Source organism: Poromitra crassiceps (genome assembly GCF_964638095.1).
Source record: "Poromitra crassiceps genome assembly, chromosome: 21".
NCBI lineage: Eukaryota > Metazoa > Chordata > Actinopteri > Beryciformes > Melamphaidae > Poromitra > Poromitra crassiceps.
Genome location: NC_139638.1, coordinates 24,202,229 through 24,227,720, shown reverse-complemented (window position 1 = coordinate 24,227,720; position 25,492 = coordinate 24,202,229). Strand labels below are relative to the sequence as shown.

General features: G+C 44.9%; 1 protein-coding gene across 1 annotated transcript in view; it reads right to left on the bottom strand.

Moving 5' to 3' along the window:
• The window catches only part of astn2 (astrotactin 2), a gene marked incomplete at both ends in the record, with an annotated part of 632,381 nt that overhangs the window by 217,394 nt on the left and 389,495 nt on the right, over positions 1-25,492 (bottom strand). The gene's annotated exons all lie outside the window — the stretch shown is intronic.

Here is a 25,492-nt window from a genome sequence, read left to right as displayed (position 1 = left end):
TCCACGTCGTATAGGGGCTGACAACCGAAACGCCTTTTTACCAAGCTCTCTACAAGCCTTTTTGTACATCCAGTAGAAACACATTTTGAGAACGTAAACGATAATCCCTGTTTGTCTGTAAATAAAATGGCAGTTGTTTCAATATCGCACTTATAAATGACAACTAAAAATATTGCGCTCCGCACGCTCACAGCATCGTCTTTCTTTCTGCACACACGTGCACGCATGGATGCACAACCTAAACACACACAAACACGCACGCACGCACACACACACACACACACACACACACACACACACACACACACACACACACACACACACACAGGTAACAGCCAGCACTACAGGAACATGGTTAGGTTCTGCTCAAGAGGATCAGAATAATGTTTTTTAATATGATCTCCCATATGGAGCTGAGCTGACTACTAGTCCATCTCTGATGCATCTGCGTCATGGTGTAACGTCTCTGCAGTCACATTTTGTCTCCTAGTTGGATGCATCATGCTTCCTGCCTGCCAGCGCACTGCTGAGAACCCACCAGCCCACTCAACTCACATCAAGTTAACGTCCACTTAATTCTAACACCAATTATGTTGCTGAAATTAGTTCTGATATGCTGGGTTTGAAAACAGTTTACATGATAAGAAGAAAAAAAATCACATTTGTTAGCTATATCAGAAAAAAATCATTTGTTTTCCTTGTGAAGATATGCTTTGTTATGAATTGTTTCTTATCTATCAGAATTAGAATCACCAATTTTAACACCAATAAGTCCATATTATTATATCATATTTTTCTGTGTTGCTACTTTAATTCATCAGTTAAAAAAAAAATGAGCGGATGCTATCCTAAACATTAATATAAACTGCAATTTTGTCACACAAATCTATCAAACACAGTTGGCCCCATCCTGGCTATCTGTAGGAGAATTAGCTCTGTGCAGAATACGGTCTATGTTAAATATGGGCTGGAAACTGGGCTGGAAGTGGAGATATTTGGAAAAAGTAGTAGTGGTGTGGGTGCAATTCAATAGTTTTATAAGTTAAAGTCAGTGGTCTGCTGAATTAGATTTGTTTCCAAAATGACGTTACCGTGACATACTGAACTGAACTGCGCTCCCTTTAGTCCGTTTTGGTTCTTGCGTCGATGCCAAAGAAGCATTTTGTTTTTGACAGCAAATATTTGGCAAAGCAACTGTTAACAACACGCACCTAATCTGACATCAAAGAGACACTCTGAATGTTACATGGGATATCTCTGATACGCTATGGCCCATTCAGTGACTGCTCTTTCCTCTGAAAGCCAAGTTGGGTTAGCAGGAGGGCTCCAGTGTGATGGCAGCTATTTCACAAGCTTTGTAATCCAGCCTTGAACTAATTGTCCTTTTTGAGACTAATTATTGTGTGAAAAAAGGAAAGGACTCTTCTTTGTGGAACAATTTTAATCATTTTTGATGTGTGCAAGTTATGTTTATTTTCTTACCCCGTGATCACCAAGACTACGGAGAATCATTTTCAATTGCCAAAAATACATTATTATTGTTCTCTGTGTGATTTGAATACATTGCTGTGAGATTTAATTGCCACTTTTTATGTTGTCTTTATGGTCATATATATATATATATATATATATATATATATATATATATATATATATATAATTGATGTGACATGATTGCAGTGTATATAATGATAATCCAGGTTGTCCTGACAAAAGAAAAGATGTGGAGGGTTAACATTATCCACTACTGTAGTTTTGTAAAATCAAAAGAAAAGAAATGTCAGTGATGATTAGCTGAACAGATCCTGTTTAGCCTACAAGCTGACATCATCCAAACACAAGATCGATCAGATGTATCAGAAAGTGATCAAAAGTGAGCTCCCTCACTCCATCCATCCCTCTCTCTCCCTCCCTCTCTCTCTCCCTCCCTCCCTCTCTCCCTCCCTCCCTCACTCCATCCCTCTCTCTCTCTCCCCTTCCCTCCCTCTCTCCCTCTCTCTCTCTCTCTCCCTCCCTCCCTCTCTCTCTCTCTCCCTCTCTCCCTCTCTCCCTCTCTCTCTCTCTCTCTCTCCCTCCCTCTCTCTCTCCCTCTCTCCCTCCCTCCCTCTCTCCCTCTCTCCCTCTCTCTCTCCCTCTCTCCCTCTCTCCCTCCCTCTCTCTCCCCCTCCCTCTCTCCCTCACTCCATCCCTCCCTCCTCTCTCAAGAACAGCACATGAGCCAATTGTATTCCATATTACCCGAGACGGCCGAGTATCAGTAGAAATGCAATCAGCTGTTGGCAGCTGTTGTCACTTAAGATCTGTTGTGCCTCCATATGTGCAATGAGAAAGTGCGTCATGCAGAGTTGGGGAGACACATTTGAAAGTATAGCACGGTTACCGTGTTTCACAGTGGAAGAGGTTCAACTACAGCGAAGCTATATCCTCAAGAGAAATATGACTAACTACAGTTAGGTTACTTAGAAAAATTAGCTCAAACTACTTTGTAAAAAGTGATCATATCTACATCTGTAATGTCGTGTAATGCAAAATCCCATGCCTGGGGAAGGAGGGGGGATCAGCAGGCAGGATGTTGACAAAAATTGGTGGAGCCTCCTGGTGGTGGCTCAGTTGGCATCCTTTGTCATTATGCCATCACCCTCTCTCTCTACCCCAATATTTCCTGTCTCTCTCTTCTGTGCTCTATCCAATAAATAAATAACAACAATAATAATCATCACAATAATAATCATAATAACTGTATTATATTTGAAAAATAAAAATGGTAAGCGATGTTCTCATACAGTACGGTCCACATTCTGAAAGCTGCCTAAACTAGTCAGTATATGTAGTAAACATACAAACCAAACCAAATAACCCTATATCGATTCATCACAGGAAACAGTGCAAGGAATGTTCAAGTGAAATTCAATTAAATTAGGTTTTTACTGCCCGTAGCACAACAATTCCATAATATATTTAGTGTTCAACCAACCACCTAAATTCTTTCACATCTCACCCCTCTTCCGGGACCTTCACTGGCTTCCCATCTCGGCACGGATCAAATTCAAGACACTGGTACTGGCATACAGGGCAGTCCACCAGACAGCTATTCCGTATCTGCAATCTATGGTCAGGTTCCAAACCTCACATCACTCGCTCCGCTCCTCCACCAGTGCAGATCGCCTCTCCCCTCCATCGCTACGTGGGCTCAAAAGTCGCTCATCCCGGTCGCGACTCTTCTCATCCCTGGTGCCACAATGGAGGAACGAGCTCCCCCCTTGTGTCAGGACGGCCCATCTTTCGGTGGAGACTAAAGAAGAACACATCTTTTCAGGCTACTGGGCCCTTCTTGAACTAACATCTTTCTTCTTCTTAACATATTTTACTTATTCATTCTTAAAAATACTTTCCCCACATGCTACTCTATTCCTTTAAAAAAAGTCGTAACTGTCATAGATTGTGTTGCACAGTTGACTTCACTATACTGTTGACAAAATGTGCTATTGTAAGTCGCTTTGGATAAAAGCGTCTGCTAAATGACGTAATGTAATGTAATATCTGTGGGGGGTTAATAGGGCTGTTGATCAACACCAGTTGCAACTGTCAAAGCTAAATGAAACTTGGAGAGCAGAGTAATTTTGGGAGGTAAATGAACGTTTGCTTGTTTGTGTTCATGATCAAATAGGTATTGCTGTTTGCAAGCTGCAATATTTATTGCAAATCATTCTATGTATGTATGTATGTATGTATGTATGTATGTACTGTATGTATGTATGTATGTATGTATGTATGTATCTATGTATCTATGTATGTATCTACTTTCATTATTATTACCTTGCTACTGGGTAGGTATCAGCTTTCAGCTCAGTGTCAACCGGCTACCAAAGTGACATCCGCCTCAAGGTTTCCATGTGTTGGTGAAGAATGGTTTATCTGAGTTGCTGTAGTCTTTCTGTCAGCTCCTAACCAGCCTGGTCCATTCTCCTCTGACCTCGCTCATCAACGAGAACCTTTCTGTCCACAGAACCGCCCGCTCAACTGGAGGCTTTTCTCCTTTTGTTTTGTTTTTCTGCACCGTTCTCTATAACCTCTAGAGACGCTTGTGTGTGAGAATCCCAGGAGATCAGCCGTTTCACAAATAGTCAAAGCAGCCCCGTCTGGCACCGACAAAGTCACTGAGATCACATTTTTCCCCCCATTCTGACGTGGGTTTTTTATTCCATATTTTATTTATAACTTTTCCAGAGATACAGAAAACAAGGAAAAGACAGAACATTGAAGTGGTTAACGCGCCTCCTCTCACCCCTCCCTTCACATGTAATTGGGGGGAGAAAAAAATTATAATAACTGAAGCTGCTGACATCTATCTGTTGACCTCTATCTGCTGACCTCATCTGCTGATCAGGGTTCGAGTCATTCATCGTGGTGAGGCAGAGCTGCAGGAGGTTTGATTCATTCATCGTGGAGAGCTGCAGGAGGTTCGAGTCATTCATCGTGGTGAGGCAGAGCTGCAGGAGGTTCGAGTCATTCATCGTGGTGAGGCAGAGCTGATCAGGGTTCGAGTCATTCACCGTGGTGAGGCAGAGCTGATCAGGGTTTGAGTCATTTATCGTGGTGAGGCAGAGCTGCAGGAGGTTCAAGTCATTCATCTTGGTGAGGCAGAGCTGATCAGGGTTCGAGTCATTCATCGTGGTGAGGCAGAGCTGATCAGGGTTTGAGTCATTCATCGTGGTGAGGCAGAGCTGCAGGAGGTTCAAGTCATTCATCGTGGTGAGGCAGAGCTGATCAGGGTTCGAGTCATTCATCGTGGTGAGGCAGAGCTGATCAGGGTTCAAGTCATTCATCGTGGTGAGGCAGAGCTGCAGGAGGTTCAAGTCATTCATCGTGGTGAGGCAGAGCTGCGGGAGGTTCGAGTCATTCATCGTGGTGAGGCAGAGCTGCGGGAGGTTCAAGTCATTCATCGTGGTGAGGCAGAGCTGCAGGAGGTTCGAGTCATTCATCGTGGTGAGGCAGAGCTGATCAGGGTTCAAGTCATTCATCGTGCTGAGGCAGAGCTGCAGGAGGTTCGAGTCATTCATCGTGGTGAGGCAGAGCTGATCAGGGTTCAAGTCATTCATCGTGCTGAGGCAGAGCTGCAGGAGGTTCGAGTCATTCATTGTGGTGAGGCAGAGCTGATCAGGGTTCGAGTCATTCATCGTGGTGAGGCAGAGCTGCGGGATCTCCCGTCGTCATACATAATAGTCATGCAGGGTTGTAATTGAATCAAAGGACTCTATAGGTTTCACACTGGATCCTCCTGTTGTCTCCCCTTCTCCCCCCAGACAACTCTCCACAGACATGACATGAGGGCTTGGGCAGGGCGAAGACAACTCTCCACAGACATGAGGGCTTTGGCAGGGTGAAGATTTGCTTGCAAGGAAAAATAATTTGGTGGTAGTGTGTCTGCTGAGAATTGAAGTCAGGTCTCCTGCTGGAGAGTGTGCATGTCTACTCCCTGTGGGCCACGTGACCCATAAACTGCTGAACAGACCGGCCGACAATACCATCCATTTTAGCCTCCGCTATCGCAGGGCTAAAATCCAATAAGGGCACATTAGACATTGTACTGTAGTAACCATTTTCTGTGTGTGTGCGTGCGTGCGTGTGTGTGTGTGTGTGTGTGTGTGTGTGTGTGTGTGTGTGTGTGTGTGTGCGTGCGCGCGCGCGCGCACGTGTGTGTGTGCATGTGCGTGTGTGTGTGTGTGTTCATGAATGTATGCATCCAAGTTCCATCCAAAGTCGGTCACAAAGGATTTCAAATGTGTTTCTCTTTAACTGTTGAATAACATTAAATAATATTCCCATTTCTCTCTCACACGTGCATCTGAGTGTTTCATCCCTGAGTATAGGGGTATACTATGGAGGATACGGAAAATTACTAATAGGAATATCACAACACCATTAAGAGACAAACACGAGTGTTGGTAGTCTCTCTTGAATATACAGTATTTACATTTTCTAGACTTAATGAGATTATGTGTAAGTGCTTTGGGGGGAGATGGGGGGGATTCTAAATTAAAAAAGAAAACACGACTTAAGAAAACAAAGAACGCTGAAGAAGAAGGAACATACATGTACCAATTACTCCTACACTCCACAATTCAAACGATCTAGGCGGAGCTATTCGCTTTCCTAATTACCTATTAACGGCCTGAGCTTTAATCAGGGAGCCAGCGTAATTTATTTATTGAGACCTCTTGTCTATTTAATGCTCTTATCGAAATGAAGATGCTAGATGTTCTTAATGATCACGTCTTCTCAGTGACTGAGGCGATATAGTAAGAAAAGTGTGAACAGTCAGTGATCCTACTGTATGTATCATAGTTGATCTTATGCCTGTGATACATTAGAAGACTTTGGAAATCTTAACAGATTCTGAAAAGACTGGAGAGTTTACACTACAAGACTGGTTCATTCAGATTTCTTATCACGACTGAAAAAACTCATTGAAATACATGATACAACTGACTCAGACGAGGCAGTATACACTACAAGACTTTTCACTTTGAAATTCAAACATGTTTGATATCATCTTTGTGGCTCCGACTGGCGTTGGGAGGCAGGTTACACTTGAAGACTAGAAATCTGGAGGCAGTTTACACTAACAGATTAGAAATCTGTACCCAGTATACACTAACAGATTTTGCTGCCGACTGGCACAACAACTGCAGACGACAACTGCAGACTAGAGTCAACAAAGAGAGACTGAGCCCAGCTGGAAATCCTGTGTAAAATCGGGGGGAAAGTCTTGTAGTGTAAACTAGGCATTAGTTGATCGTGGAACATGGCTATAGGGAAGTATTGTAAGAAAAGATTATTCACACAAAGAAACTTACAGAATCTTTAAAATTATTATCTCAAGTATGGACATTAAGGACAAGATAGAAAATGTCCTCAGGGACAACAACTGTGCTGAGTCTCTCATAAAGCAACAAACAGGGATCATCATTAAAAAAGTATTGTGAACAGCGCAGCTCTAAATCATACTGGCAGGTGGAATCAAATAGTCTAAGAGCCTACTTGACAGCCTAATGTGGTTTGGAGGTGGCAGAGATGCATGGGCCCTGCGGCAGCTCTGCTGCTTCTCCAATGGCTTCCAAATTAGAGGCACAACAGCTTTATTGCTGCAAGAGCAGAAAACCCACGTGAGGATAGGATACGGTCCCCAGCGAGAAACAGGAAGTTTCAACCCAGCTGTTTGTTGTTTCGTATATTCATGCGATTAATACTTCATCTCCAATGTGAAACCACACAAACTTGTAATTAGCTAGTGAATGAATGGTGTTGCCCAAAGGCAAAAACAAACTTTTAGATTTGGCTTTTATTTTATTATTTCCCATTTCTCCCATTTTCAGCACAGATGAGTTTTGCACATGCACTCATTATACAGTATGTGTAATATAATATAATATAATATAATATAATATAATATAATATAATATAATATAATATAACAATATAATATAATATGTGTATTGGGGGGGGCACTGACTTTTCATCACAGATGGTCAAACAGCAATGCAAGACACAGTAAACCTGCAAGTACACACCCAATGACAAACAATGATGTAGGGCAGCAATGTTCTTCCTCCATACTTAAGCCCCCATCATGCTGAAGCTTGTGCGGAATCTTCTTGCCAAGATTGTGAGTGACAGACAACTCTGGCAGTCATCCAGAACCCACAGAACCGTCGTTACATCTGTAGCTTGTGTTTCGATTTCCTTCTTCCCGACTGCCAGAGGCAGTGCCTAACACTGGATGGCTATTACCAAGGTCACGACGAAACAAGCACCCACCTCGTTCAGAACAGGTTGAAGGCACCTCATTCAGAACAGGCTGAAGGCACCTCATTCAGAACAGCCTGAAGGCACCTCATTCAGAACAGCCTGAAGGCACCTCATTCAGAAGAGGCTGAAGGCACCTCATTCAGAACAGCCTGAAGGCACCTCATTCAGAACAGCCTGAAGGCACCTCATTAGCTGAAGGCACCTCATTAGCTGAAGGCATCTCATTCAGAACAGCCTGAAGGCACCTCATTAGCTGAAGGCATCTCATTCAGAACAGCCTGAAGGCACCTCATTGGCTGAAGGCACCTCATTAGCTGAAGGCACCTCATTCAGAACAGCCTGAAGGCACCTCATTCAGAACAGCCTGAAGGCACCTCATTCAGAACAGCCTGAAGGCACCTCATTCAGAACAGCCTGAAGGCACCTCATTGGCTGAAGGCACCTCATTCAGAACAGGCTGAAGGCACCTCATTGGCTGAAGGCATCTCATTCAGAACAGGCTGAAGGCACCTCATTGGCTGAAGGCACCTCATTCAGAACCAGGCCCGAAGGCACTGGCTGCTATGGCACGGGAAGCACTTGACACTGTGTATGCCTCAGCAATCACCTACATAATGCGTTTGGAAAGCCTCTGTTTGGACCAAAAGACTATCAGACTGGCAAAAGCCAGTTGTCTCCTCCTCTCTCTAACATTGCAGATGTGTGCATTATGCCACCAGCTCAGTGACCTGACTGGCAGAGAAGAAGGTAGACAACCTGTTTGGGAAGAATAAGGAGACAGAGCAACGAGCCACCCCCCCCGAGCCATCACTTCATCATGCACAGGGACTCACGGACCAAATGGTGGCGCTCCATCACATGCTGTGCAAAAGGCTACAGCCAGAAGCGGTGCTGTCACGGCAGACAGCCACTTGGACTCCGACTGGCCCAAGGTCTCCGAAGGGGAAGACAAATGGCTCCCAGCACCACGGGCGAGGGCAACGAGCCCGACCTCCTAGGAGATGTTACTGGCAGGGCTCGCGTGGGCCTCCGCCACTGAGCTCCCTCCAGAAAGTGGAGAACAGGATCTTGACCCAATTTGGTTTCCCCCGCTCTAACAAGCCTCGTGGAAACGGAGTAAACAAACATTCAACAACTTGGAGGCCAATCTATCGGCATCCAGCAGAGGCCACAGCAAACACGACATTATGAGCTCTGAGCCGCTCTCGACTCGAGCATGCCCACTATCTGTTCTGCACCACCTATTCATTTCTTTCTGTTTGGATAGAGGAACATATCGGGGAGCCTGTCTGGAGTTCTGAACCACAGCCTGGTCACGCTCGTTCAAGAGCAGGGCACACACGACTTTCTTGTAGCGCCATATGAAATCTGTTTTATTGAATTTTTTTCCTAATTCCGTTTTCTCAATTTTAATTTTAATTTAGGGGTTAGGATCACTTTATTTTATTTTTTTTATGACTTGGCTCTCTCACACAGCCTCTTCGACACGTTTCTCAAAGTGAAAAGCAAGCTGCGAGACCGACAAGACCGACCCCCCCCTCTCCAAACACCCCAATTGAAAACGGAAGGATTTCTCCAGGCTTATTTTACAATTATGGAGTCATTTAGGTTACTACAATAATTAGATTTTTTTGATAATAAGGCTTTTTTTTTAATCCATTTCAGACAAATTATGGAAAATTCTTCAATTTACAGTTGATTGAATTTTTATTGCCAAATTCCATGATTCTGGCCCTACTTTCTTGGTATAACCCCACAACCTGCCTATGTGTGATATGAATCATATCTAGCTATAAGCACCTCCTCGGGGAGCATACATGGAACTGCATTTTTGCACAAGAGCCTCCATGTGGCCGACACGCACAGACACAAATGCATGTCGCAAAAAAATATGGCAGCAGAGAAGTGCACACAATGGAACAGGTAAGCAATACAAGAGACTGTCTCTGCCCTGTTTTCCATCTGCAGCTCGTCCCAAAGGATAACAGATAATAACTGGATTCTATGTCCAATACGAGGTGCAGCCGCTTTCATTAAACTATTAGAAGGGAGAGGAAATTGAAACGGCAATCTTTCTCGGGGTATCTAACCTGTTACCAGGCAGCCGGCTGGGAATATAGTCTCTCTCGTTTAATACTCTTTCCAAATCCGTTTAATGTTTGGTCAAGCATGTGACTGAGCCCCAATTGAATTGAAATGGAATTGCCTCGGCTTTTCTAACTCTGGCGTGATCTTATCAGGGAATGCATAAAACACTGACCCCGCCGGGGGGGTCAGAGTCGCCCCTTAAACTGGTCGATTAGCGTATGATTATGACATCAAACAAAAGCGCACTGATTCAGTTGTTCCATGCGGTTGTCTACATTTCCCCCCCAGTGGAACGCCCTGGAATAATCGATGACTCTGTGTATGCAATGACGTTTTGAGACATCTGCGGATTAGAAAATAACAGACAACAGGTACTCTAAGGGCCTACAAAATAACCCTTTCAACCGGAGGCGGAACTCGCCATCTTTGGCTGCTCGAGTCGGGAGTCCTCTTTGCTCCTGCCAATGGCCGTGCAGCAATGTTTGACACAGGGGTATGACTGTTGCCAAGAAACTCATTCTGAAGGAATGGAAGTCCTCCTCGCCACCTTCTTTTCAGCTGTGGCTGACGAGACTCAGGTTCCAGAGGACCAATTCGTTGGGGAGGTTTTTAGTTATCTGGGACCAGTTCCTGGCCTATTTTGACGAGGTTAAAAACGACAAGTGACTCACCCGGGCCGATTGCTTATGGACCACTTGTACTGCATCCCATGCGCAGTATCTTTTGTAAGCACATAGGCATTTTACGTGACTGGTAGCACCACTTTGTAATGTTGGTTAATGTATTTTTTCTTCTTCTTATTCTTCTTTTTCTTTTCCCCTTTTCCTGTCTGAGTGTTCTTGTTTTTTGTTTTTCATGTTCTGAAAAACCATAAAATAAAATATTGGGGGGGAAAGAGAAGAAAATAACGGGCAACAGACAACATTCTATTTCAATTACAACCTTATGGAACAGTTGAACACTTACGATTGTATACTTTTCATTCACATAATTTCCTTTCCTTTAATCTCGAATGATTTCAACCTCTTACAAGCATATAAGCACTTTACGCGACTGGCAGCACGACGTAATACTGAATGTCGATAATATATGTTTGTTTTTTTCTCTTGTATGTTTTATTTTTTCCACCTTTGTTTCCTGCGTCTGAGCCTGTTTGTTTGTCTTGTTCATATGTTGTTCATGAAGTTGAAAATCAAATATTGGGGGGGGGGGGATCTGTAATGATTTCCATTATCACTGCAACATTGTACATTGAGCTTTTGTTGTTATAGAGAGGCAAAGTGGAACGTCACTTCCTGCTTCAGCACTGTACCAGAGATTTTCATCCGCCATTTATTTTCCCATAGACATTTCGTAAAATGCTTATAAAATAGTTGTACTTCGTCGAACGGTTCAGCTAACGCTATAATCGGGAGAGACCAGAGAACATTTCACTCGGTCCAAAAAATATTTTCTTTAAACTCGCATTCTTTTTAACATTTTGGTCCCAGTGAATTGTTATGCGATCTCTCCTGTTTCTAAATATATCTGTACCGTTTGGTTTGAACCAGTAAAACTATTTTTGCACGCATTTTACAAAATGTGTATGGGAAAATAAATGGCGGATGAAAATCTCTGGTACAGTGCTGAAGCAGGAAGTAGGCGGCCACTTTGCCACTCTATAGTTACTATATTAAACCCTATTGAGGTTTGTTCCAATTCCATTGCACTCATAGAGCCCTAAATTCCCACCCTTGTCTGCTGGAGGCGGAGGGTTCCGTGGGTTCCTGACGTGGCACACTGAGGGTTCCGTGGGTTCCCCCGCCGTGGCACACTAAGTGACACACTTGCTCCCACATTTAACCACCAGTGTCGGAGTGAAAGGAGGAGAGAATTATTCAAACGCATTTGCAAGAAAACCACACGGCATTGAGATTCTATGGTAATGAGCTGAGCGGCGCCGTTCGGCGGAGCAGGGGAGAAGTCGCGATGGCTCGGGTTCTTCAGAACACGGGACCGCGGGGACACGCGGCGATACGGGGAGACGGTGGGTGGGGAGGAGGGATTAGGGGCTGGGTTTTTGAGCAGAAAAGTTTGGGTTGGGCGGAGATGCCACTTCTCCTCCCCGAAGACTCTTTATGCAAAGGAGAGGCAACCAAGCGGAGAACTTGGCTCCAAGAAAATAATCATTTAATTCTTGACTTCTGGAGTGTGCCACACATTCTAATAGACTCCTGTATATACTGGGGCAAAAGTGTGTATAGGAGTCAGGGTGGAGAACGCAATATATCTCCTCTCTCTAAACTCTCAAAAATATTACAGTTTGACAGGCCAAAATAAAAGTTTTGTGACGATGCCTGAAGTCAACAATACATCTCTGCCAACCCCTAGAGCCAAATAACTTTTGCACAGAAGTCCCAGTCAAGCGATGAAAGATACGCCACTGATATCCCACCATCTGCTCCTCCTTTGAGTACTTCCATTAGGAAGACAGATACTGTAGCATGGCTACAACAATGTGCCATAAAGATCATGAGCAGCCCATTCCTCAGTGAGCAGGAACTCGCTGAACTCCCACTTTAAGATGACAAGCCACAAATAACGCCAAGTTTACAGACCTGTGTGAACTTCACCTGGCATCCCCAGGAGAGGCCATTCGACATGTCTGTGTGTGTGTGTGTGTGTGTGTGTGTGTGTGTGTCTGTGTGTGTGCGTGTGTGTGTGTGTGTGTGTCTGTGTCTGTGTCTGTGTGTGCGTTTGTGTGTGTGTGTGCGTGTGCGTGTGTGTGCGTGTGTGTGTCTGTGCGTGTGTACACACACCTCGTAGATCAGTGGCCACACACTCCCTGGTGGCAGTGGCTTCGCAGATTTAAAGGTTAGCTTGGCCTTTGTCACATCAAGGCCTTGTCAGTGTCAGAGGTAGAAATGGCTTTAACTCTTTCCTTAACTGTGATGGAGAGGTGGACTTGCACCGCTAGTGTCTGCTGCAGTTGAATTACTGCGCGTGTGTATGAGTTGTGGAGGTCAGGGTCTTCCTTCTGCTGGCTCAGAAATTTAAGTCGTTACACACCGCACATAGACCACACCAGCACATCCGGGTCATTTGCAAAAACATGAAGGCCGCGCCCCTTTTCAGGGGACAACACAAGCCACTCGCGTTGAACTCAATGTAAAATAGCAGTACCCCAAAACAATCTATAGAAAAATAACAATTCATTTCGTTGATAAATGACCCAAAGACACCATGACATGACAATATATTTCAACTCGGCCGGCCATAGAATGCGCAAGATACATCGACACGAGGTACTTGCCTTATATGAACGCTGTATCCAGTTTCCACCAGGTTACATTCATCGTCCACATGGACTGTGTCACCCCTACTCTATTCAAAAATATCTATCGCAGACCCGTTTTTTTTTTTTTATTATTGTTAGTGAAACTATAACAACACAGCAACTCTTCGGCATATCTCTATCAAATTAAATAAATTAAATAGTTTGTTTGAACTGGTTTCGGCTTCTTGTACCGTCTTTTACTATGGTGGGTTTCCCCTAAAAAGAGGCACGGCCTTGGCGCTGGATGCTTGCAGTTCTGGTCTATAACCGTGACGTCTTGGGTTTGAATCCAGACTTGGACCTTTGCTGCACTTCATTCCTCTCACTCTCTCCCAATATTCTTTGTCTCTCTCTACATTGAATCTAAGGAATTCACTCACACAACCATGGGTAGTGAGTGATACCTCATCTACTTCTTAGTTTCACATTTAACTATATTCTAGTGTGCAAAATGGAACAAGTGCAAATACCGTTAAACACAGTGGTTTGGTCATTCAGCCTTATGGAACCACGACCGCTCCCTAGGGTGACCAGATGTCCCACTTTGTGAGGGACAGCACAGCTTTTTCCCATGTCCCGCACATTGAGACGATGTCCCACATTTTGATTGGCTCTAGTTTTCAAAAGTCAAATCAAGATTTTTTTTCTTCTCTTGTTCCAGCTGTCTGGTGTCTTTAGTGTTCTAAAAAAAACATTGAAAAAACATTTTCTTCAAACCCGCTTTTTTTTTTTTAATGTTTTGGTCCAAGTGAAATATTATGCGGTCTCTCCTGTTTCTAACTATATCTGAACCGTTTGGTTTGAAAAAAGTAAAACTATTTTTATACGCATTTTACGAAATGTCTATGGGAAAACAAATAGCGGATGATAATCTCTGGTACAGTGCTGAAGCAGGAAGTGACGTTCCACTTTGCCTCTCTATTAGACAGCACCTCGATCATAAGCAGCATCCCTATTTAGAGTTATAGCAAAGCTATTTGTTGCTCCGGCCAAGCTGTGCTGTTCGGTAAGGCGAGTGATGAAAATAGGAGAGCGCTGGCACCAAAACATGGCCTGTCTCATCATCTAGTCACTGCTCTTGCTATAAGCAGACGTAAGTAAGCACAATAATAAACCACTTCTCATCCCTCCCTGGCTCTGCAGTGGTAATACTGTAAGGGGACTCATGCACAAATGGAAATGCACAATCGTTCCAAAACTTCAGCGTATGCTTTGGCTGGAATTCATTTGTGCAAAGTGCTTTACATGACTGTCTTCAAGTGCAGCAGACAGCCTGGAAGTATCGACTCGGTTAATGGATTTTAAGCCTTTTCGTGTGACGCGCCGCTGTTCTGGTGTTAGCGTCCCCTCTGTGTTCAAATTACATCAACCCAAAATAATAGCACTATACTTCTGATCCTTAGTTAATATCTGCTGCAGAGCAGAATACTCGATCAGGCCTTGTGTCTGTCTGCATATGAATCAGCCAGACACAGAGGCATGTGTGGCTGTGCTGTATACTAGTGCACAGTATGTTCTCTGAACGTATACGTTGAAGCTCAAATCTTCAGAGTTGGGGATTCCATTAAAGGATGGCTTTACCGGTAATCAAGAAACGCTCGCACACTAGCAGGACTCCTTTTTTGAATGCTTTATTGCACCAAGTGATAACGTTTCGAGCCAAAGCAGCTCTTCGTCAGACAGTCGTCTGACGAAGAGCTGCTTTGGCTCGAAACGTTATCACTTGGTGCAATAAAGCATTCAAAAAAGGAGTCCTGCTAGTGTGCGAGCGTTTTTTGCATTTATTTCACTGTTACACTGTTTCCGTCTCAGCACCTACCCGAAGTCTCGGTCCATGGATGTGCATGTTTTCATCTTCTTCATCTTTTTCATCTTTTTCTTTACCGGTAATCAACCCACTCTGTATCATTAATAATCTTGGTAATATAAACACATGGACAGTGTTTACCTTCTCTCTCTGTTTTCCTCACTGGGAGATCTCCCATTTCCTCCTCTGGCAAAGCGCTCCGTTCTGACGCGTTTTACGTCACAACGGAGATGCGGAAGTTCTGCTGGAGATGCAGAATCTGCGCCGAGGGGCGGCTGTTATTGTTTATTTTTTAATTTTTTTAAGCATGTGCACATCCACGAGACTTAACGAGCCTTAACTCATTCACCGCCAATGACGTCTTTGACGTGTTATCAGCAATGGCCTTCCCCGCCAAGGACGTGTTTGACGTGTTTTTGTTTTTATTGGTGCAGCGCCTGCAGCAAACACTTGCCCAGCCTGTCACACAGACACAGGTCCCTGCCTTCAAAGGGTAGCCGACAGCACGCGATCAAACACATACCGCAGCTGTTGTTTTGAAATTGAGCAAGAGGGAAAGCAGAGAACGGGTAACGCTTCCTTGTGCAGACAGGAGAAACGCCATTGAAACGCCGAGCTGGAGTCGCCTTCCTCTGTGCCAGCCAGGAGAAAACGGGAGAAAGTAATCAAGAGATGTGTTTGATCATCGGAGGAATGAGGAAATGATCGATCAGTTTGCGAGGGCGGTGAGGACGTGTTGAATAGCCGAGGGGAAAACGGGAACGATCATAGATATGACAGGGAGACATGGACGAGGACGGTGTACCAGAACAAATCAAAATAAACACAGGAACAGCTAGGCAGCAGCGGGCAGAAGGCACTCACAGCAGCCCGCTGTCCTTCTCAAGAGCTCTTCAGTTGGTTCATGAAATCGCTGGGCTGCTCGCCCTCCAGTGTTGCTCCTGGCCAATCCCAGCGCCACAGGGCGTGGTTATTGCTTATCCTATGTTGGGTTAGAAATCTAAAAGGGGGATCGTGTGTGTGTGTGTGTGTGTGTGTGTGTGTGTGTGTGTGTGTGTGTGTGTGTGTGTGTGTGTGTGTGTGTGTGTGTCTGTCTGTCTGTCTGTCTGTCTGTCTGTCTGTCTGTCGGTGTGTCTGTCTGTCTGTCTGTCTGTCTGTCTGTCTGTCTGCACACTCACACCGAGTAAACTGTATTGTTGAATGTAAAAAAAAAGCACTTCATGTGTGTATATATATATATATATATATATATATTTTTTGTCATTTGTGTCCTAACGAATAATATTTACATGTCTGATGTCAATACAGTTCAAAATAAAAGAATTGAGAGTGAGTTATGCCTGAGATTGTGCCCTTTTACAAAAATGCTTTTTTCTCCCTTTTCTCTTCCCAGACAGGCTTTTTTGGTGAACATGGGGTGTATAAAAAGGGTTATAAGTAGAGTACAGAACATGCTAAAAGCTAACTTTCTTTTTGGGGGTGAAAGTAGAGACTTAGATCTTCATTTCGAGGTATTGGACATCACTGTAGTCCTAGTACAGAATTTACTGTGGGTCTTGAAAGATGACCAAACATTATGGAAATACTTGGCCTGTGCCAAAAATGCCAGTCAGATATTGGCAGTGAATGAGTTAATGACATGCAGCTGGTGGGGGCGGAGTTTCTGCAGGCAGCAGCAGTGAGCATTTTTCTCCGTGAGGTAAACAGAGAGAGAAGGTAAACACTGCCCTTGTGCTTACCGTAAATTCCGGACTATAAGGCGCACCGGTATATAAGCCGCAGCACCAAAATTGACTGTTTTTTACATATATAAGCCGCACCGGACTATAAGCCGCGGGTGTTTTGATGTTTAATTACCATATGTAAGGGTTCGTGCACAGAGAGGAATGTCGGGAAAGAGATGGCTGTTTGGGGAAGCTCCCATTTATTAACATTTCAACAAAACAAAACAAAAGTCAGGTCACTAATCCCCAGACAAAATCACACAACAATAGGCTATATGTGCAGCAAACGGCTGTAACCAGAGAAGTCAAGTCACTAATCCTCGTCTTCCTCTTCTTCCTGCGTACTGAAACCACCAAAGTCCTCATCTTCAGTGTCGGAAACGAACAGGTTCAGGGTGGCTTCGTCAACCACTCTCCTCTCTCCTTCATTGTCACTCAAAACCAACGAACTCCTCTTCGTCACTGTCGGCATCGAACAGCCTCTGAAGCCTCTGACGGCCCTCAGCGCCAGCTGTGGCGGCGTCATCCTCTTCATCCCGCAGCAGTCCAGCGTTTTGGAACCCGTTGGTGATTGTGGATGTTTTCACACTCCTATAATATTCCGTGATCTTCCTTTGTGTGAATTCGCCGAAGTTTGTGATTTTCTCCTGGTAGTCGGGAGGGAGTTGTTCAGTAGTTCTCGCCCGGACGGACAGTCCCTTTCGTCTCATGAATCGGAAGCACCAAGATGGGCCACCTATGAAATGTTCAATTTTCATTTCGGTGGCGACTGTTTTGGCCTTCAGTCGGATCTGCACCGTGGAAACGCCTCGGCCGTCTGCTCTCTGGGTCAACACCCAATCTTCAAGGGAATCTTCAAGTTCGGGCCATCTGCTTTTATGACCTCTGAAGGACTTTTTGGTCTTCTTGCACTGAGACAGTTCCTCCTGCTGCACCTTCCAACGCCTCACCATTGACTCGTCGATGCCGCGCTGCTGCTCTGTTTCCCTCTTTTAATGCGAGATTGACTGCTTTCAACTTGAAAGCTGCGTCGTGTGAATTTCTGCGTACCTTCCCCATGGTAAGTGAGAGAGTGTTGCTTCTACTGCTCGTCTTGTTGTGAATATTCCTTGATCTTCCTTTGTGTGAATTCGCCGAAGTTTGTGATTTTCTCCTGGTAGTCGGGGGAGGGAGTTGTTGGCCGAGTGGCCGTTTGCTTACCGTAATTACCATATGTAAGGGGTCACGCACAGAGGGGATTGTCGGGAAAGAGATGGCTGTTTGAGGAAGCTCCCATTTACCGTATTACCGTAACATTTCAACAAAACAACATAACACAACACCACCTTTGTTTTTACAGTGCACACAGTGTCCGCGGTGTGGTGAAAAGAGGGCAAGAGAGGAAATTAAAACAGAAGTGGATTTATAGTTAGAAAGAGTGCTAAAAAAGAGAGATTTTATTTGTATATATTTTTTTTTTTTCTGAAAAAAATCCATAGATAAGCCGCACCGTTATATAAGCCGCAGGGCCAAAAAACGGGGAAAAAGCCACGGCTTATAGTCCGGAATTTACGGTATATTAGATTATATATGATACAAAGTGGGTTGATTAACTAAGGTGCAGAGGAAAATAAACAAGACGCTTGAGTAAGATTTAAGATTACATATTCCTTCTTTCATATGGTTTCAACGTCAACATTATTGTCCCCAGCAGGGAAATGTGCTTTGCACCCCGGTTTTAAAACACTCATATAGAGCACAACATGGAGCCACTGCATAAATGCATTACATAAACAACAAGTGCACTCGGAGAGAGCGCAGACCTCCGCCGAGGCCAATAGTCCAGTCTGCTATAGATGCAAATTCCCTGAGTCGGATCGGAGCCGCTCCAGAATTTAATGGGTTTTTCCTTGGCCCCTGCTACACCCGTCCACCAAGTCTTATGAACATCGGCCCAGTAGTTTTTCTGTAATCCTGCAGACTGACACACACAGAGGCAGACAGACAGACAGACAGACAGACAGACACAGACAGACACACACACACACACACACACACACACACACACACACACACACACACACACACACACACACACAGACAGAGAGACAGACAGACAGACACACACACACACACACGCACACAGACAGAGACAGACAGACAGACAGACAGACAGACAGACAGACACACACACACACACACACACACACACACAGACAGACAGACACACACACACACACACACACACACACACACACACACACACACACACACAGAAAGACAGACAGACAGACAGACATACACAAAGACATTAAAGAAATGCAAATATGAAGAGAAATATCGAACATTTAAAGAGGACTTTCTTTGTGTCCGTGGGTTTGGGAAAATGCATCTGTCTGCTTTGTCACAACGACCATTTCACAATTCAAAAGGTCCAATTTTGCAGCACCATGGAAACAAAGCTACCAAGGTTCAGTACCAACTTTTCCAGAGGTGGAGAGCTCAGGGCTGAAGAGCTGGCCAGACTCTTACAGAACCCATCTGCTTTCAGGAAGAAAGGGACATTTTTGGATTGTGGCTCTTGCAAAAATATTTTTTTTGTCAACGTGTCTCCTGAGTAGGGCAAGGTTGAGTACCACCGTGCTAGATGAAGGAGCAGCACGCAGTATCACACATTTGCTACATGATCATTAAAATGATGTTTTTTACGCATTAATATTAATACCTCGTGTGGCTTCCATCACCTGTGCTCGCATCACGTCTGAGGTGCCTCTGAACAGCTCAGGAGTCCAAATAATTGGCCAAATGGTGAAAAACAGATAGAGCTGGCGGACAGAGACAGTCCACGTTTTGAGGAAAATCTATTTTCAATGAGTAGCTTTAACATAAGTTTAATACCTGGGAAAGTCATTTGCAATCTTTGCAATATGGAAGTGATGGAAAACAGACACTTTGGAAACATGCATCCCAAACACCTGGAAGTATGGAAGACGCACCAAAACTAAACAACAACAAATAAAACAAGCAAAAAACAAACAAACAAACAAACAAACATAAACATGCTCATTGAGCCTCAGTTGAATGGAGTGGAGGAGAGGAGCAAAGTAAAGGTGCGTTCACACCGACATATTAAAGTTTGTCGCTGGCGTCGAGTTTACATACAAAGTCAATGCAAACGAGCGATTGAGCGTATATTCGCCTGGGAGAATAATCGCTGGGCGTCCGAGCGGCAGAGACAGAGCGATAGGGAGAAAATACGCTCGTCGCTCAAGATGAAATATTCCAACTCGAGCGAAAATACGCTGGCATCAGTCGCTCGCTGTTCAATGCTGATTGGCTGCCGTGTGAGAGCGAGTCAAGGATCCCACTGGCTTGGAACAAACCGCTGGTTTATTGTGTGGCAACAAACCGCATTGACAGGCTGACAGCTGACATGAAGTGAAGTCTGTACTACCGGTATGCAGCTCGCATTAGGAGCACGCTGATAGGCTTAGCTTGTAAACAATGACGGTGGCTCGTAGTGGACAAACAGCATGACATTGCGTAACGTTATATCCCCCACATGTCCGTCATTTCGTGTGCCTGTTGATGAGCGATTTAAACAGAGCGACAGAGCGATTCCAAAGGGTTGACTTGAGGGACAGAGCGAAAAATAAATATCTCGGTGTGAACACAGCTTTACGGAAGCCATTTAAGAGAGAGTTTGTTTTCTACTTCATCATCAAAAATGGACGTCTTAAGAAGTGTCCCAATCGTAACTGGTGTAGCCTAAGCCCCACAATAGGACTCATAGCCACGTCTTTTCATACACTGCTTGCGCATCAGCCTGTCGCTGCTGACAAGTAACGTCACAAGTGAGAGAATGGCACTGAGTGTGACAGGAACTGCAAGTTATGTTAACTGTTATAGGTTACTGACATTTATGAGCTTGCAATTCCCCGGCCATGTTTTATCAATTTTGTCAGTGATGTGGTATTCTGGGGCATGGTCACAGCGAGGTCAAGGTGGACGTGTATGCTATCCTTTAGCACTGAATCTTATTAGCCATGAAATATAAAATGCTAGCTTGTCAAGGAAGGCTCTATAGACAAAAGGCAGTGGTGTTGTTTTTTTCAAGTGCTAAAAGATGGCCCCCATACCTTCTAATAGAGTGTGCAATGGTATATACAACAGGAGCAATTTGCATATTTGCAATTTGGTTTTCACATATTCTGTCACAACGTTTTCTTCTACAAGGAGCTGCCATGTTGCTTTAGAGTTTTTCCACGTCTGCACCCTCCCCCCTCCCCCGGCCGATCAGGGGGCCAATCAGAGCAGCGCCTCATTACCGTGGCATCCCCACCCACTCAGAACAGCACATAGCTAGCTAGCACGTAGCGCTGTCGCCTCACAGCTAGAAGGTCCTGGGTTCGATTCCCGCCTGGGACGCCGTGAGCGCCGAGGGTGTGTCTCCCCCCCCCCCCCCATGTCCCCAGTGCCCACCGGGCCAGTCTCCTCCATACAATACTGTATGGACCCCTGCTAAAAACATGCAGATCGTCAGCTGACCAGCGGCGACCATGACAGAAGCTGGTCCCCGGGCGCTGTACACCAAGAAAGCTGCCCACTGCTCCTGGCTGCCCCCCGGAGGAAGGGCATGGCATGCCACGTCTGGGTCCAAAACGAGTAGAGACTGTATTTCACAGCGGTGTGTGAGTGTGTGTGGCAATAAAGATGGGTTCGTCCACCCGGTTCTTCTTATTAATTAGGGGAGGAACTGAGAGGATGCTGAGGCTCCACAGAGCTTGGAGTTGTGTATTTTTTTTTTTTTTTTTTTTTTTTTTAACAGTATTCATAACCTTATTTTAAAGACCGGTGAGAAATGTTTCAAACAGTACACACATTTACTGTCTATTTTAGGCATTAAGCTATCGCTCTTCTCCAGACTAACTCTCAATTAAAGCAATATTAGAAGAAGCTTATATACTATTCCTACTGTAGATGGTGTGATACTATCTGAATCCCTGAGGCTGTTGGAGCTGGTAGAGATGGTTCAAAGACACTTAATACGCAGCAGAGACGCTTAAACCAGGCAGATGCTTGCTGACTCAGTGGCTTGAACTCCTGGTCCTCCGGTTGAAGGTCAGCCTCTCTCCGCTCACTGCGCCACCCTGCTGCCCCAAGGATAACAAGCAGCCAGCAGGAGGAAGTGCAAGGGGCAGAGCCATAGTGCCCTATAGCAGTTAAGAAGTGCAAGGGGCAGGGTCAGTAAGAAGTGCAAGGGGGCAGAGCCATAGTGCCCTATAGCAGTTAAGAAGTGCAAGGGGCAGGGTCAGTAAGAAGTGCAAGGGGGCAGAGCCATAGTGCCCTATAGCAGTAAGAAGTGCAAGGGGCAGGGTCAGTAAGAAGTGCAAGGGGGCAGAGCCATAGTGCCCTATAGCAGTAAGAAGTGCAAGGGGCAGGGTCAGTAAGAAGTGCAAGGGGGCAGAGCCATAGTGCCCTATAGCAGTTAAGAAGTGCAAGGGGCAGGGTCAGTAAGAAGTGCAAGGGGGCAGAGCCATAGTGGCCCTAACAATATCCACGTGTACCACAGACGGATAGCAATTACTGTAGTGGAAGTGGAGGAGAGGATTCAGTAACGAGGTACTTTGAAAAGTATAAAATGTCCCTGAACCTGAATACCACATTTTGACAAAGCACAAAGGATCTGTTTAAACAAATATCGGATACTTAAATAGTTTACCTGCTGTATAGTCATGCAGGATACATATATTCAACTGAAAATAACTTCAGTGGCAACATTATGAATGTTGTTGTTGTTGTTTTGCTCCAGGATTACGCCTAGAAGAGCTAATATTTTAGCATTGGTCAAGCTAATTGTGTGTGTGTGTGTGCGTGTGTGCGTGCGTGCGTGCGTGCGTGCGTGTGTGTTTATTTTTTATTTTCTTCTTATACCGGCTGGTCTGCTCTGTTGTTCATTTTGACTGGGAGTGAATTCACTGTGGAATCCCTGTGCTCCGAGCGTCTGTTCAGCACAGCAGGGCTGCTGTGTCTACCCGCTGCCCCAGAATCACTCCTACCATCAGGAGCCTGGCCTCCTAAATACTATTTAGAGAAACTTGTGCAGGGACATAGTGAGGTGTATTAAGTTGGGCTTGTCTCATAATGGCAGAATCAATGAGGTGATTAAACTTGTTCTACTAGTGAACTCGCTACCTGCTGCTGTACCTCTTCACTTGGCATTGCGTTGTGGGACGTGTAACCTTCAGCAGGAGAATGTTCCGGCTAAGCGAGACCAGTGAGACGTTTAAGCAAGTGTTTTTCTTCTTCTTTTTCCAATGATCATGTACAGTAAAAACATAAACGTCCAATACGTCTGCTGCATTGAGAACGTTTGGTGTCCAAACCCTCTCAGCTGAGGACATCTCCCCAACTCCAATGTTTCAAAATCAATCCTACCAGATCCCACATCTGCTGCCCCGGTTGCCTCCTTCCTGGGCATGACAAGTGTAGTATATATACGGTTGTTTTCTGCCGCAGTACTCGACTACTACAGCACCCTCACCTGGCCTGTTGAAGGAAGGCTGGACCCTGGACACCTACTATAGCACCCTCGCCTGGCCTGTTGAAGGAAGGCTGGACCCTGGACACCGGAGTGCTCTGAGGCAGCATGGCTCTTAACAGCTCAGCTCACCTCTGCACCTGTTCTTGCTGGGTTTGACCCAGGCAGCCCCGCACTCGTCACCTGCGGATGCTTCAGCAAGAGGTGGCCATCACAAACACCGGATGGCGTGGAACGCCCTGAAGCTTTCGGCGATTTAGAATTTAAAATGCCGAAATTATTATTATTATTTTATAAATTTATTGATTTATTACATTGTTGCGACACGCCCCCTATGCATGTCGCAGATCAAACGTCCCTCTCAAATCCTTCAAGGGAGTTCCAAGTGAGGAAGAGAATACCCATCTGAGAATCTCCTAGCCAACTTTACAAGATGAACTGTCCCAGGGCGCACTCGCCTACCACCATGGAGACGCATGTTCAATTCACGGCAGCGCTACTTCAGACCTATACAGACACAATTGGCTGTGTCTGCAGTGTGGGTGTATGAGTCCTGCTCACTGCTCTGTTCGGGGGGGAGGGGAACTGGGGGGGGGGGGGATAGCGTGATCCTCCCACGCGTTACGTCCTGCAGGTGAAATCCTCGCTGTCAGGTGAAAAGAAGCAGCTGGTGACTTCACATGTATGGATCATGTGTGAGTCCAGGACAGCAGGGGGAATGGGCCAAGTATAATTGGGGAGAAAACGAGGGGGGGGGAAATCAGGAGAAAAGAAGATGAATGTTGTGGTATTGGGACAAAGCCTGGCTGAGAGCGTCTAGCTGCTGACATGCTTCATCACAACTTGTGAAAGTGATATGCATTCACTTATCAATGGCACAGATATTAGACATGACCAAAAACCTCAATATTCTAAGCTGCTCTTCCATATGCCTTTCTGTGTGGGACTGGGACCCATAAATAAGTATTTTATCTTTTTGTCTATTTTGTCTTGATTTTAGCTTTGACTTTTGGCCACTTTATTTGCATAGTACAATGCTGCTACTCTACTATTCACGTCATAGCATGTGTCACTAAAAAGTCTAGTTTCAAGTAATTATGTTGGTTACGTAGTTTATAGATACTCATTGTTTGGGCATTGGCAATAAGGTTAGGAGTTGGCCTACATGTAGAAGCGAAGATACTTTTTTGAACAGCTACTTTTCATCACCTGATAGTTGAGTATCAACATTGGAATATCCACATAAAATGTTACTGGACTTTTCATGGCCACAGAAACTTGGTTGGGGCTCAGTGACTCTGTGCCATTGATTTGTGTTCTCCCATGGATTCAGGCTGCATAATCTCAAATGTAGACTGTTGTGTGTCTGACCACCAAGGCCAGAACCTTCAATATTCAACGCCCCCCTACCCATCCACCTCTAACCAGTGTGTCCTAGATCGATCCCGCATTCTCAACTCACACAAAAGTTTTCAGACACTTTTCTGGCATCACCTTGCTACATCTGATGTTCCTCTACAGAATACAGAGTGTTTAACTTTTATCTTTTCAACAATTCCTATATAATATTCGTAAAAAAAAAAAAAAAAAATCAAAATCTAAATCCTTCACCCTGGCTAAAATGATTATACAGAGATAACACCGTAAGCACAACTGGGAAGGTTAACCAATTGCAAATCTCACTTCAGATTTGAAAAAAGATTAACGGAGGCTTATCAGAAAGCACTGAAGGATGTGACCTTCTTCTCTAACCCGATTTCCAACAGCTATCATAACTCCAGAGTCTGCTTACTGTTATTAATTCTGTTGATGCCCCCTCGCCTAGTGATCCTTCAGAGGCCTCTCCTGCACAGTGTGAGTCTTCAACCTTTTCCATGCAAAAGTAAGAGGAGAAGGTTGAATATTCAACCCCTCTGTCTGGGTCCTACACTACATGGTATATTATGTTCAACACTGCTCGTCAAACATCTGATTCCAAAATCATGAGCGTTAATGAACAGCCTGCAGTCTTCTGGGAAGGCCTTTCACTAGATGTTGGAACATTGCTGTGGAGGTTTGCTTCCATTCAGAGACAAGAGGTTCAGTGAGGTCGGGCACTGCTGCCGGGCGAGTCGGCCCGGGGTCACACTTGTTGTTCCAGTTCATCCGAAAGCTGTCATATGGTGGGGTCAGAGGTCACAGCTCTGTGAAGGCCAGTGTGAAGGCTGTAACATCCAGATTTCCCTACA